Source organism: Ranitomeya imitator, chromosome 8 (assembly GCF_032444005.1).
Source record: "Ranitomeya imitator isolate aRanImi1 chromosome 8, aRanImi1.pri, whole genome shotgun sequence".
In the NCBI taxonomy this organism is placed as follows: Eukaryota; Metazoa; Chordata; class Amphibia; order Anura; family Dendrobatidae; genus Ranitomeya; species Ranitomeya imitator.
The window spans coordinates 142,903,837-142,918,887 of record NC_091289.1 but is presented as its reverse complement, the minus strand read 5'-3'; the positions used below and the strand labels follow the sequence as shown (position 1 = coordinate 142,918,887).

At 54.7% G+C, this 15,051-nt stretch overlaps 1 protein-coding gene across 1 annotated transcript in view; it reads left to right on the top strand.

Moving 5' to 3' along the window:
- Positions 1-13,014: 13,014 nt before the first annotated feature.
- The window catches only part of VAMP4 (vesicle associated membrane protein 4), a 42,905-nt gene continuing 40,868 nt past the window's right edge, over positions 13,015-15,051 (top strand). Inside the window, exon 1 of the mRNA XM_069737486.1 lies at positions 13,015-13,134. The gene's annotated coding sequence lies outside the window, so the exon portion shown is untranslated. The remainder of the gene's footprint in view (positions 13,135-15,051) is intronic.

Sequence of the window (15,051 nt, the reverse complement as noted above, 5' to 3'; positions counted from 1 at the left end):
TTTGGAGGACAAGTCCGCCTGCCAGGCCTTGAGCCAAACGGTCCGGCGGATGGCAACGGCATTGCTGGAAGCCTGAGCCGCACAAGACGCGACATCCAGGGAGGCGGAAACCAGGTATTCACCAGCGTGGGAAATCTGGTTGGCAAGTTCCGCTAATTGCGCGGGAGGTGCCCCGTCCAGGATACCTCGCCGTAGATCCTTGGCCCATTTTGAGATGGATTTTGAAGCCAAAGTGGAAGCAAAAGCTGGACATAGCGCTGCTGAAGCCGCTTCGAAAGCAGATTTCGCGAAGGATTCTATAACTCTGTCGTTAGAATCCTTCAGAGATGCTCCGCCGGAAAGTGGAAGCACCGTGTTGGTGGACAGCCTGGAAACAGGGGGATCCACCGAGGGGGAGACCGTCCAATTGGCGGTAAGATCCGGTGAAAAAGGATATAACACCCCCAGGCGTTTTCCCCTCTGAAAACGTCTGGTCGGGTTCTCCCTCTCCCTGGCCAAGATTTCCTCGAATTCAGGATGAGGAGCGAAAAATTTTGAAGGTGGTTTGGCCCGTCTAAACGAAACCGCCAGATCTGCGGGTTCCATAGAGGGATCCTTGATGCCACAGGTTTGGTTTATAGCCCGAATGAGGTTCTGGACCGTCTCACTCATGGTGGCGATTTGGTTAGGATCCAGCTCCGAAATATCCTCTGAGGGCGCATCAGATAATGCCTCGCCTGACTCAGGGGAGGAGGATCGGTGGGACACCAACCGCGGCGGAGGGCCGTGCGGCAAGATGGAACGCGAAGAGGACTCAGACCGACGTTCCTGCCTGGACCTTTTGTAGCTTAGCAAGGAGGGCTCGGGCGGCGGTTCCTGCGACCCGCTGGCCACAGCAGGGGTCTGCAAGGGTAACCCATCCAGCGCGGACACCAGGGTTTGAGATACCCGTGTTAAATCGGCCACCGATTGTGACAGAGAGGCGGCCCAGCCTGGGATGGGGGGATCACTCTCGGGCGGAACAGCCGGGGGATCCTGGGCGGTGGGAACAATCGGGTTGCTGCAGGACTGACACAGCGGGGAGGACTGACCTGAGGGAAGTTTGCTGTTACAGGACGAACATGCAAAGTACGTGACTAAGGCAGAAGATGAAGAAGTAGGAGGACGAGAGCGGCCCCCTTTAGAAGACATTTTGAGAGATCCCTGAAGATGCCAGTGGGTTAGGGGACAGTGGGGCAGAGAAGGGTGTCAGTCTGCAGTGCAGCTACTCACGGACCCGGTCCTGGAAGATGTCCCACTTGTCAGCGGAGGACTCCTGTCCTGAGGGGCCGTATTCTGCGCAGATCGCTGAGCTCACAGAAAAAAACACGTGCGGGGCTGAGCAGGTGCTGCTGCGGAGTGCACACCAGAAGAGTGACTCAGCCCTGGAGGAAGTGGGTGGAGCCAGCCACGGAGGCGCCGGTGGGCAGGACAAATATGTCGGGCGGGAAAAAAGCCCGCCCGCAGACCGGAAGAGAGGGAGCGCGCAAACCGGAAGTAGGCCCCGGAGGAAGCCGGGGCCTAAAGTAGGAGCCGGCGGCCGAGGAGAAAACGCGGCGCCGGAAAGATGCGCCGGAAAGGCGGCGCAGCAGCCTACCAGGCTGCGCCGCTAGAGAGAAACCCTGCTGCCGAGAAGCCCCCTGCGGCGCCAGAGCAGCGCGCCTCAGGAAGAAGCGGCGCGCCGGTCTGTCAGGGCCGCAGCGCCTGAGTGCCCCCGGAAATCGCGGCGCGCCGTCCTGTCAGGGCGGCAGCGCCGGAGAGCCCCCGGCAAAAACTGCGGTGCGCCGGCCCGACAGGGCCGCAGCGCCTGTGTGCACCCTGGAAAACCGCAGCGCAGAGGCAGTGCGCCGCGGGGAGAAGAGTGGCCCCTACCGAAGGACTGGTAGGAGAATTCGCGGAGCCTACACTGGTAGGCAAACGGCGCGGCAGCCTATAACGGCCCCGCGTCCGTAAGAGAAGGTCTGCAGAAACTGCAAGCCCAGGTCGTGCTGCGGGAATCCAAGCAAGTAGTGACCCGGGATAAGGGAGCCCCTAGTAAGACCCCCAGGAAAACTCTAGGAAGGGATGGGGGGAAACGCGGCGCCGGAATACTTACCTCAAAAAAATCCCACGCCTGTACTAACCTTAAAAGGGGGATGAGACGTCCAGGGAGCTGATGGACGTCCTCGTCTCCACAACCGACAGGCTCTGGTGGGCGAGTGGGTGGGGGACGGAGCCAGGACCGGACTTCTAAGCACGCTGGTGTGCTAGGATCTTGGTCCTGGATAGGGATCTATGAGGATACGGGGTGGCAGTACACGCCGTACTCATAGTCCATAATGTGGGACTACAGGTGTGACTGCTCACCCTGTATCCCATCCGGAAACCTGAAAGAAAAACGACGCAAATTGAGGTAGATAAGGGTCTAATGAAAGACCCGTGTCCACCTCCTACTGACACTAAAGGCCCCTTCACACTTAGCGACGCTGCAGCGATACAGACAACGATCCGGATCGCTGCAGCGTCGCTGTTTGGTCGCTGGAGAGCTGTCACACAGACCGCTCTCCAGCGACCAACGATGCCGGTAACCAGGGTAAACATCGGGTAACTAAGCGCAGGGCCGCGCTTAGTAACCCGATGTTTACCCTGGTTACCATCCTAAAAGTAAAAAAAAACAAACACTAGATACTTACCTACCGCTGTCTGTCCTCCAGCGCTGCGCTCTGCTTCTCTGCTCTCCTCCTGTACTGGCTGTGAGCCGGAAAGCAGAGCAGTGACGTCACCGCTCTGCTTTCCGGCTCACGGCCAGTACAGGAGGAGTGCAGAGCGCAGCGCTGGAGGACAGACAGCGGTAGGTAAGTATCTAGTGTTTGTTTTTTTTTTCTTTTAGCATGGTAACCAGGGTAAACATCGGGTTACTAAGCGCGGCCCTGCGCTTAGTTACCCGATGTTTACCCTGGTTACCAGTGAAGACATCGCTGGATCGGTGTCACACACGCCGATCCAGCGATGTCAGCAGGGAGTCCAGCGACGAAATAAAGTTCTGGACTTTATTCAGCGACCAACGATCTCCCAGCAGGGGCCTGATCGTTGGTCGCTGTCACACATAACGATTTCATTAACGATATCGTTGCTACGTCACAAAAAGCAACGATATCGTTAACAATATCGTTATGTGTGAAGGTACCTTAAGCTAAACTGAAGAGTATAATGCCAATCGGTGGGGTGTACACTGCAGAGGAGGAGCTAACTTTTTTATTTGCATAGTGTCAGCCTCCTAGTGGCAGCAGCATACACCCATGGTTCCTGTGTCCCCCAATGAGAGGCGATAAAGAAAAAGAAAATGAAAAAAAAAAAAGTTTTTTTCTTTTTACATGTGGGACTACAGCATTTAAGAAAGGGCCATGCAGGTAGTGGATAATAAATAGTATGTACCACAAGAAAAACAAACTGGTTTCCAGTCACTGAACAGTTGCATACAGGAATCTGTGTGATTTATTGTTTTCAGAAGAATAAGATGATGACTCTCGATAAGCCAGAAGCAGAGAAAATAATCAGAGCATTATAATATTGTTTATACTCTGAAGCTGCTCGCTGGCGAAACCCTGAGCCATTATTCAGCAGGGCTGATCGCTTTCACAGAGGCTCCTGCGGATCCAGAGGAATGTGGATGGGATGTTTACGGGGTGATGTGTGGGGCAGGGTTTAGCTGGAACGCTTATTTTTCCAGGCAGAAGTACGGCATTTGGAAAATGTTCTCCGTTTTAGAAAATATTCCTCTGCTAGTATTTCCACAGAACAGAAAAACATGGCGGATGTCCAGTCATGCTAAGTATCTGGGCAGGTCCTCGCTATGTGGTCAAGACCGGGCTTATAAATGGGGTCTATACCAGAAACCAAACTAATCCTGGCCATACTGCCTGAATTTAACACTTAAGAAGCTGCTGATGGGGCTGTATATACCAAAATCTTGCTGTACATGGCAAAAATCGTGGTCTTCTATGAACGCGTTCTGTAAACGCCACTGGCACCGATTAACAGCAGCATTTAACAGGTTAAAAGTAGCGGGCAGCGCTTCGTTCCATGCATGGCCCGAGAGGCAGACGATGGCTGAATAACTCAGCCATCATCTGCTGGCAAACATGTAGGCTCAGTTTCTAGGCCCGCATGAACGTCAGGGAGCCGGCGTAGGACGTAACTGTACGTCATCTGTCAGTAAGGATTAAAGAACAGGAGCTCTATGGAGTCTGGAGTTTTGATAAGATCACTGTTTTATCAGCAGCAGATCATCACTAGAAGACTAGCAACTTCGCTGTCAGTTTGCCCATCCAACGACACCCCCCACCACTGATTGCTTTCTGCCTATGCACAGTGTACTCAGAAAGCTGTCAATCAGTGGTGTGGAAAGGGTTATACAGGGCTCAGAATTCAGAGGAATGGTAGATCTGCAACAAATAACAGTGAATTCTGCAAAATGACAAGCAGCCTAGTGACACATTACTGCAATCAGGGTCTCTGCCCCTACTTCATGCTGATCTCAGGTGGGGTAGCAAAAACCTGGTGACAGATTCCCTTTAAAGTCATCAACACACAAGCTAGATAAGTGCAAGTTGTCAATATAAAACACTATTGGGATATGCTCAGATGAGAAGATGTATGGGAGTAACTTCCCACCATGTGGATCCCACAGAGAATGGAAAGATAGTGGACATATAATCTGCTGAGATGACTCCATGAACCACGGTGGAAGGAAGGAGAGGCTGGGAAATTCATTAATATCATGTATATGGGGCCCTTGGGAGAGAACACAGAGGTCCTCCATGATGCCACCACTCTCACTGTCCACTCATGTCCTTTCAACTTGAAGCATGCCCAGGTTTTGGAACTTGTGCACCCGAGAAAGTCTACTGGCCCAACGAGGAGGCATTTGGATATAAATATCCATTTTTGTGAAGACGTAAGGGCTCCAGAAGGAGATTATGGGAAAAGCAGACATGGTGGTGGTGAGAACTAGCTCAGGAAGTGCCTGGTGATTCACCAGGAGCCGGGCAGACGGCAGACATTGGAGGAAATGCCAACGTCATTGTCATCTACTAAAGATTCAGATATCTGATGACAAAGATGATGTTCATCCACAAGCGTTCAGGAGAAATTGCTGTGGTTTATGTAAATATCTACTGAAGGACTGTCACCATTTCGGTGGCTTGTATAGTTCAGTTATACTGATTTTTTAATGACTAAACCTAACAGGGCACCAGGTATTAAAGGGTTATTCCCATCTTCCCGCAGAAGTATTGTTGGATATTGTTTATAAGAAGAAAAAACAATTTTGCAATTCACTGCTTATTACAAGTTTCAGCCATTTTTTTACATATTAACAATTTTCTTTATTTCCATCTTGTTGCCTTGAAGACCGACTACCTCTGCTACTGCGCCGGACATGCGCAGCGCTTACTATGTCTTTGCCATTGGGCTTGTAAGCGCTGTTTTGAACCTCTAGCACCAATGTGAGACAAAAGAAAAGAGCCAATATCTCAAGAACGGCTGAAAATGTTAAGCGTCAGAGTGCAAACGTGTTTGTTGTTTCTATCACTACACAACAAAGTCCTTATATGAAGAGGGAAATAACCTTCTACACAATGTACTAAGGATTTGGTCCATTTGATCGATCTTATCCTTCCACAAAGAGTTGGGATTGTTTCAAAAGGGCCTTCTATTATTCAGATTTCATTTGGAATAGGAGTGTTACAATGCGGAACAGCGGATTTCAGAAGTCATCCTCCAATCAGCTGCTTGGAAAAGAATTTGTACAAAAATGTTTCCACAGTCCATCATTGTCAATCCGACCGGTCTGCGGCAACATAGCCCCAGAGACAAGCTATGGTGCCCCGTGTCCTCCTACCATCCCCAACATTACATTTTTCTGCAACTTGTTGCACAGTAGATCTTCTATCGGCTAGTCTTTGCCTTCAACAAGTATAAATGAGCCCTGGGAACCCATAGCCATCACCAGTTGCCCTTCTTTGGACAGCTTTTGGTAGGTACTGACCACTGCAAGCTTGAAACCCCCCAGAAGACAGGCTATTTTGGAGATGCTTTAAGTCAGTCATCTTGTCATCACAATTTGGTCCTACTCAAAGTTGACCTGATCCTTATACTTGCCTATGTTTTTGCTTACAAGACGCCAAGTTGAATAACTGCTCATATTGTAATATATTCTGACCACAGGTAACAGAATCGTTATTATTCACCTTGACTCTGGGCTCCGCATGTGAAGACAGGACATAGCAGATGAGCTCCCACAGTAATCAGGCTGCACGGCCATATGGAACGCTAAGAAGGCCGGGATACACCGAGGAATGCTGATGGGACCTAATACATTGGCTTCTTCAGTATCGTTTTTTAAGAGTACTGCTGAAGACAGAAAAAAATTATCAGCGTGATCTGAATGATTTAGTGTGGGTGTAATGGTGAGAATTGGTGCAAATAGTTTCCCCAACAAACCACAATATATGAACATACCCTGATAAAGTTCCATCTGGCAGATATCATTTTCTCCAATGTTACATCAAGCTTTTCAACTATAGAAATGAAAATTCAACCCATAGTTCTGTTTTATTAAAACAAATATATAACTACTAGTGATGAGCGAATATACTCGTTACTCGAGATTTCCCGAGGGTGTCCTCCGAGTATTTTTTAGTGCTCGGAGATTTAGTTTTCATCGCCGCAGCTGAATGATTTACATCTCTTAGCCAGCATAAGTACATGTGGGGATTCCCTAGCAACCAGACAACTCCCACATCTACTTATACTGGCTAACAGATGTAAATCATTCAGCTGCGGCGATGAAAACTAAATCTCCGAGCACTAAAAAATACTCGGAGGAGACCCGAGCGTGCCCGGGAAATCTCGAGTAACGAGTATATTCACTCATCACTAATAACTACCAAAAAGGAGATGACTACATACAAATGTATGTGTTGCTATTTTTTCAAGACTTGTAACGTTTTTATTTTTTGGGGATCTGGGGCTGTCTGAGGACTTACTTTTTGCAACCTGAGTGGACGATGTCAATTATTCCATTTTGGAAAAGATACGTTTTGATGGCCTCTTATTACATTTTATTGGAACAGCCAAAAACGTAATTCTGGCTGTTTCATTTTTATTCTTGTTACACTGTTTACCGATCGGATTAATTCTATATTTTGACAGATCCATCTTTTATGAATGCAGGGATCTGTGTAACTTTATTTTACAGTATTTCTTTATTTTTAATGGTGCAAAAGGGGGATAATTTGAGCTTTAGTATTTTTGGTCACATTGTTAAAAACTTTTTTCACTTTTTACTGTATTTAATAGTCACCTTAGGGGACTTGAAGCTGCAACCATCCGATCACTTGTACTGTACACAGCAAAACTTGGTTTTCTACGAACATTAGTTAGAAGCTGGCTTTCTCAGAAAAACTGTCATGACAAGAATAGAGGTCTTCAGCAAACCCCCGACTGTCATGTCAACCCACCGGCATCATGTCACGGGAGCACCGATGAGCAAGTGGAATGACGTGCACCCCCTGCATCAAAGACAGGAAACTGGCATATGACATTACTGTAAGTAATATGTCAGGAAGGGGTTAAGCCACACTGGAGATTACTGACGATGAAAGCAAAAACATTTTGTACCTGTCACCTGGGCTTTAGTTGGAAAAAACTGCTGAAAAATTAGATTTCTGTATCTACCATGAAATTAATTTCTTGCTGAATACATTGGAAGACACAAGGCCACGGGTATATGTCCTGTCACTAGAAGGCTGCACCCTAGATACTAAAAAAGTGTTGGCAGTCCATGTGGGATATATCCTGTCCACAGAGGTGAGGCAGCCCCAAAGGGTCTGTGCCCACCATCAGTAAACGCTGCGGTATGGATGCTTTGTACTTGTGTAGTGTCCAACCCACAGTGGCCGGCTGTTACAGCATAGTGGATGGGATGTCAAGAAATGACTAGTGATGAGGGAATATACTCGTTACTCGAGATTTCCGAGCACGCTCAGGGGGCCTCCGAGTTTTTTTTTTAGTGCTTGGAGATTTCATTTTTATTGCCGCAGCTGAATGATTTACATCTGTTAGCCAGCATAAGTACATGTGGGGGTTGCCTGATTGCTAGGGAATCCCCACATGTAATCAAGATGGCTAACAGATGTAAATCATTCAGCTGCAAGAAAAACTAAATCTCCGACCACTAAAAAATACTCGGAGGACCCCCGAGCGTGCTCAGGAAATCTCGAGTAACAAGTATATTCGCTCATCACTAGAAATGATGTGTCCCCTATGCGTCCACAGAGGCCCGGGCTCAGACCGCAGGATGTCAATTTCTTTTGTGCAGATGCACAGACGGTTCCAGGAGCACATGCGGATTCACTGCGTTGCCAGTTCTGGATCTTGAGCACATACCCAAACCAGTGACATCACCCCTTCCCCGCACAGCCCCCAGCAAGTGACATCGCCCCTTCCCCGCACAGCCCCCAGCAAGTGACATCGCCCCTTCCCCGCACAACCCCCAGCAAGTGACATCGCCCCTTCCCCGCAGAGCCCCCAGCAAATGACATCGCCCCTTCCCTGCACAGCCCCCAGCAAGTGACATCGCCCCTTCCCCGCACAGCCCCCAGCAAGTGACATCGCCCCTTCCCCGCACAGCCCCCAGCAAGTGACATCGCCCCTTCCCCGCACAGCCCCCAGCAAGTGACATCGCCCCTTCCCCGCACAGCCCCCAGCAAGTGACATCGCCCCTTCCCCGCACAGCCCCCAGCAAGTGACATCACCCCTTCCCCGCACAGCCCCCAGCAAGTGACATCGCCCCTTCCCCGCACAGCCCCCAGCAAGTGACATCGCCCCTTCCTCGCACAGCCCCCAGCAAGTGACATCGCCCCTTCCCCGCACAGCCCCCAGCAAGTGACATCCCCCTTCCCCGCACAGCCCCCAGCAAGTGACATCGCCCCTTCCCCGCACAGCCCCCAGCAAGTGACATCGCCCCTTCCCAGCACAACCCCCAGCAAGTGACATCGCCCCTTCCCCGCAGAGCCCCCAGCAAATGACATCACCCCTTCCCTGCACAGCCCCCAGCAAGTGACATCGCCCCTTCCCCGCACAGCCCCCAGCAAGTGACATCGCCCCTTCCCCGCACAGCCCCCAGCAAGTGACATCGCCCCTTCCCCGCACAGCCCCCAGCAAGTGACATCGCCCCTTCCCCGCACAGCCCCCAGCAAGTGACATCTCCCCTTCCCCGCACAGCCCCCAGCAAGTGACATCACCCCTTCCCCGCACAGCCCCCAGCAAGTGACATCGCCCCATCCCCGCACAGCCCCCAGCAAGTGACATCGCCCCTTCCCCGCACAGCCCCCAGCAAGTGACATCGCCCCATCCCCGCACAGCCCCCAGCAAGTGACGTCACCCCTTCCCCGCACAGCCCCCAGCAAGTGACATCGCCCCATCCCCGCACAGCCCCCAGCAAGTGACATCGCCCCTTCCCCGCACAGCCCCCAGCAAGTGACATCGCCCCATCCCCGCACAGCCCCCAGCAAGTGACGTCACCCCTTCCCCGCACAGCCCCCAGCAAGTGACATCGCCCCTTCCCCGCACAGCCCCCAGCAAGTGACATCGCCCCTTCCCCGCACAGCCCCCAGCAAGTGACATCACCCCTTCCCCACACAGCCCCATGCAAGTGACATCGCCCCTTCCCCGCACAGCCCCCAGCAAGTGACATCGCCCCTTCCCCGCACAGCCCCCAGCAAGTGACATCACCCCTTCCCCGCACAGCCCCCAGCAAGTGACATCACCCCTTCCCCGCACAGCCCCCAGCAAGTGACATCGCCCCATCCCCGCACAGCCCCCAGCAAGTGACATCGCCCCTTCCCCGCACAGCCCCCAGCAAGTGACATCGCCCCTTCCCCGCACAGCCCCCAGCAAGTGACATCACCCCTTCCCCACACAGCCCCATGCAAGTGACATCGCCCCTTCCCCGCACAGCCCCCAGCAAGTGACATCGCCCCTTCCCCGCACAGCCCCCAGCAAGTGACATCACCCCTTCCCCGCACAGCCCCCAGCAAGTGACATCGCCCCTTCCCCGCACAGCCCCCAGCAAGTGACATCGCCCCATCCCCGCACAGCCCCCAGCAAGTGACATCGCCCCTTCCCCGCACAGCCCCCAGCAAGTGACATCGCCCCATCCCCGCACAGCCCCCAGCAAGTGACGTCACCCCTTCCCCGCACAGCCCCCAGCAAGTGACATCGCCCCATCCCCGCACAGCCCCCAGCAAGTGACATCGCCCCTTCCCCGCACAGCCCCCAGCAAGTGACATCGCCCCATCCCCGCACAGCCCCCAGCAAGTGACGTCACCCCTTCCCCGCACAGCCCCCAGCAAGTGACATCGCCCCTTCCCCGCACAGCCCCCAGCAAGTGACATCGCCCCTTCCCCGCACAGCCCCCAGCAAGTGACATCACCCCTTCCCCACACAGCCCCATGCAAGTGACATCGCCCCTTCCCCGCACAGCCCCCAGCAAGTGACATCGCCCCTTCCCCGCACAGCCCCCAGCAAGTGACGTCACCCCTTCCCCGCACAGCCCCCAGCAAGTGACATCGCCCCTTCCCCGCACAGCCCCCAGCAAGTGACATCGCCCCTTCCCCGCACAGCCCCCAGCAAGTGACATCGCCCCTTCCCCGCACAGCCCCCAGCAAGTGACATCGCCCCTTCCCTGCACAGCCCCCAGCAAGTGACATCGCCCCTTCCCCGCACAGCCCCCAGCAAGTGACATCGCCCCTTCCCCGCACAGCCCCCAGCAAGTGACATCGCCCCTTCCCCGCACAGCCCCCAGCAAGTGACATCGCCCCTTCCCCGCACAGCCCCCAGCAAGTGACATCACTTTCTTCCCTGCACAGCCCCCAGCAAGTGACATCGCCCCTTCCCCACACAGCCCCATGCAAGTGACATCGCCCCTTCCCCGCACAGCCCCCAGCAAGTGACATCGCCCCTTCCCCGCACAGCCCCCAGCAAGTGACGTCACCCCTTCCCCGCACAGCCCCCAGCAAGTGACATCGCCCCTTCCCCGCACAGCCCCCAGCAAGTGACATCGCCCCTTCCCCGCACAGCCCCCAGCAAGTGACATCACCCCTTCCCCACACAGCCCCATGCAAGTGACATCGCCCCTTCCCCGCACAGCCCCCAGCAAGTGACATCGCCCCTTCCCCGCACAGCCCCCAGCAAGTGACGTCACCCCTTCCCCGCACAGCCCCCAGCAAGTGACATCGCCCCTTCCCCGCACAGCCCCCAGCAAGTGACATCGCCCCTTCCCCGCACAGCCCCCAGCAAGTGACATCACCCCTTCCCCGCACAGCCCCCAGCAAGTGACATCGCCCCTTCCCTGCACAGCCCCCAGCAAGTGACATCGCCCCTTTCCCGCACAGCCCCCAGCAAGTGACATCGCCCCTTCCCCGCACAGCCCCCAGCAAGTGACATCGCCCCTTCCCCGCACAGCCCCCAGCAAGTGACATCGCCCCTTCCCCGCACAGCCCCCAGCAAGTGACATCACTTTCTTCCCTGCACAGCCCCCAGCAAGTGACATCGCCCCTTCCCCGCACAGCCCCCAGCAAGTGACATCACTTTCTTCCCTGCACTCTCTGTCCCCACAATGCAGCCTAATGTCACTCACTCTTAGGCTATGTGCACACGTTCAGGAATTCATGCAGAAAATTCCTGTGAAAAAACGGACATTTTCTGCATGAAATCCGCAAGAAAACCGCATGCGGTTTTTGCCGCGGTTTTGCCGCGTTTTTTTCCGGACACTTCCCAATGCATTTTGGAGTGGGAAATCCGCAAAAAAACCGCAAAAAGATAGAGCATGTCCGGATTTTGTGCCTGATGCGTTTTTTATGCGGAAAAAAACGCATCATGTGCACAAAACATGCGGAATTCATTCTAAATGATGGGATGCTTATTGTATGCGTTTTTTTTGCGGTTTTATAGCGTTTTTATCGGGAAAAACCGCGAAAAAAACGCAAAAAAAAAACGGAACGTGTGAACACAGCCTTAGGCTGCCGTCACACTATCAGTATTTGGTCAGTATTTTACATCAGTATTTGTAGCCAAAACCAGGAGTGGGTGATAAATATAGAAGTGGTGCATATGTTTCTATTATACTTTTCCTCTATTTTTTCCACTCCTGGTTTTGGCTTAGGCTACGTTCACATTAGCGTTGCGCCGCCGTGCGTCGGCGATGCAACGCACGACGCACGCTAAAACGCGCGCGTTTTGCGACGCGTGCGTCGTTTTCCGACGAAAATCGGACGCACAGAAAATGCTACATGTAGCGTTTTCTTGCGTCCGACGCTAGCGTCGGAAACGACGCACGTGGCGAAAAACGCCACCAAAACAACGCACGCGTCCCCTATGTTAAACATAGGGGCGCGTCGCCGGCGCAACAGCGACGCACATTGGCGGAACGCCAATGTGAACGTAGCCTTACAGATACTGATGGAAAATACTGAAAAAAATACTGATCGTGTGATGGAAACCTTAGACTTATGTATAAATAGAAAACAAGAACGGATTCTCCTCAGCACACAGCTCCATAGTGCAGCCCTGGCCTCCATAGTTAGGCTACGTTCACATTAGCGTTTCCCGACGCTGCGTTTAACATGGGGGACGCATGCGTTTTTCGCGTTGCGTTTTCCGACACGTGCGTCGTTTTTGACGCTAGCGTCGGACGCAAGAAAATGCAACAAGTTGCATTTTTCTTGCGTCCGATTTTCGTCAAAAAACGACGCACGCGTCGCAAAACGCAGCGTTTTTGCGTGCGTTTGCACGCGTTTTTGCGTGCGTCGTGCGTTGCGTCGCCGACGCAGCGGCGCGCAACGCTAATGTGAACGGAGCAGCCCCTCAGCCCTGTCAGGGTCACGTGTCCACACTTCTCTCCTCATCCCCAGCACAACGCTGCTTCCTGGAGTCAGCGCTGCACTGATGAGAGGCCCCGCCTTTTCCGGTGACGTCATCCATCACAGTTGCCGCTGAGCTGCTCCGTTGTAGACGCGACCTAAGAAACAAGTAGCTGCTCTCGTCCAGGTGGACAGGAGCACCGGGAGACTGGTAATTGGCAGCGTGTTGGTAACAGCGCCCCCCGCCGGTGACGATGTGATTGACAGGCAGTGATGTGCTGGGGGTGTAGCGGGTAGTGCGGTCTCCGACCCTGCACATCAGTCACCATGTTCCCCGGTGCTGGGTGCACCTGCCTCCCCGGTGTCTGCAGTGTACACTGCCGGATCATGTCCCGCTATAACATCAGCTGCCCCCATCACATCAGCCCCGGGGTTACAGGGCTGGGAAGAATAGTGTCCACCGATCAGTAATGTCCCCCATACATGTGTGCTGGATGTGGCCCCCGCTTATCCCGGTGATGTGGCCCCCCCTTATCCCGGTGACGTGGCCCCCCCTTATCCCAGTGATGTGGCCCCCCCCCTTATCCCGGTGATGTGGCATCCCCCTTATCCCGGTGACGTGGCCCCCCCTTATCCCGGTGATGTGGCCCCCCCTTATCCCGGTGACGTGGCCCCCCCTTATCCCGGTGATGTGGCCCCCCCTTATCCCGGTGACGTGGCCCCCCCTTATCCCGGTGATGTGGCCCCCCCCCTTATCCCGGTGACGTGGCCCCCCCCCCCTTATCCCGGTGATGTGGCCCCCCCCCTTATCCTGGTGACGTGGCCCCCCCCTTATCCCGGTGACGTGGCCCCCCCTTATCCCAGTGATGTGGCCCCCCCCCTTATCCCGGTGATGTGGCCCCCCCCCTTATCCCGGTGATGTGGCATCCCCCTTATCCCGGTGATGTGGCCCCCCCTTATCCCGGTGACGTGGCCCCCCCTTATCCCAGTGATGTGGCATCCCCCTTATCCCAGTGATGTGGCCCCCCCCCCCCCCTTATCCCGTTGATGTGGCTCCCGCTTATCCCGGTGATGTGGCCCCCCCCCTTATCCCAGTGATGTGACCCCCCCCCCTTATCCCAGTGATGTGGCCCCCCCCCCCCTTATCCCAGTGATGTGGCCCCCCCCCCCCCTTATCCCAGTGATGTGGCCCCCCCCCCTTATCCCAGTGATGTGACCCCCCCCCTTATCCCAGTGATGTGACCCCCCCCCTTATCCCAGTGATGTGGCCCCCCCCCCCCTTATCCCAGTGATGTGGCCCCCCCCCCCCTTATCCCAGTGATGTGGCCCCCCCCCCTTATCCCGGTGATGTGGCTCCCGCTTATCCCGGTGATGTGGCATCCCCCTTATCCCAGTGATGTGGCATCCCCCTTATCCCAGTGATGTGGCCCCCCCCCTTATCCCAGTGATGTGGCCCCCCCCCCCCCCTTATCCCAGTGATGTGGCCCCCCCCCCCTTATCCCGGTGATGTGGCTCCCGCTTATCCCGGTGATGTGGCATCCCCCTTATCCCGGTGATGTGGCCCCCCCCCCTTATCCCAGTGATGTGGCCCCCCCCCTTATCCCGGTGATGTGGCTCCCGCTTATCCCGGTGATGTGGCCCCCCCCCTTATCCCGGTGATGTAGCTCCCGCTTATCCCGGTGATGTGGCATCCCCCTTATCCCGGTGATGTGGCCCCCCCCCTTATCCCGGTGATGTGGCTCCCGCTTATCCCGGTGATGTGGCCCCCCCCCCTTATCCCGGTGATGTAGCTCCCGCTTATCCCGGTGATGTGGCCCCCCCCCCTTATCCCGGTGATGTGGCCCCCCCCCTTATCCCGGTGATGTGGCTCCCGCTTATCCCGGTGATGTGGCCCCCCCCCTTATCCCGGTGATGTAGCTCCCGCTTATCCCGGTGATGTGGCATCCCCCTTATCCCGGTGATGTGGCCCCCCCCCTTATCCCGGTGATGTGGCTCCCGCTTATCCCGGTGATGTGGCCCCCCCCCTTATCCCGGTGATGTAGCTCCCGCTTATCCCGGTGATGTGGCTCCCGCTTATCCCGGTGATGTGGCCCCCCCCCTTATCCCAGTGATGTGGCCCCCCCCCCCT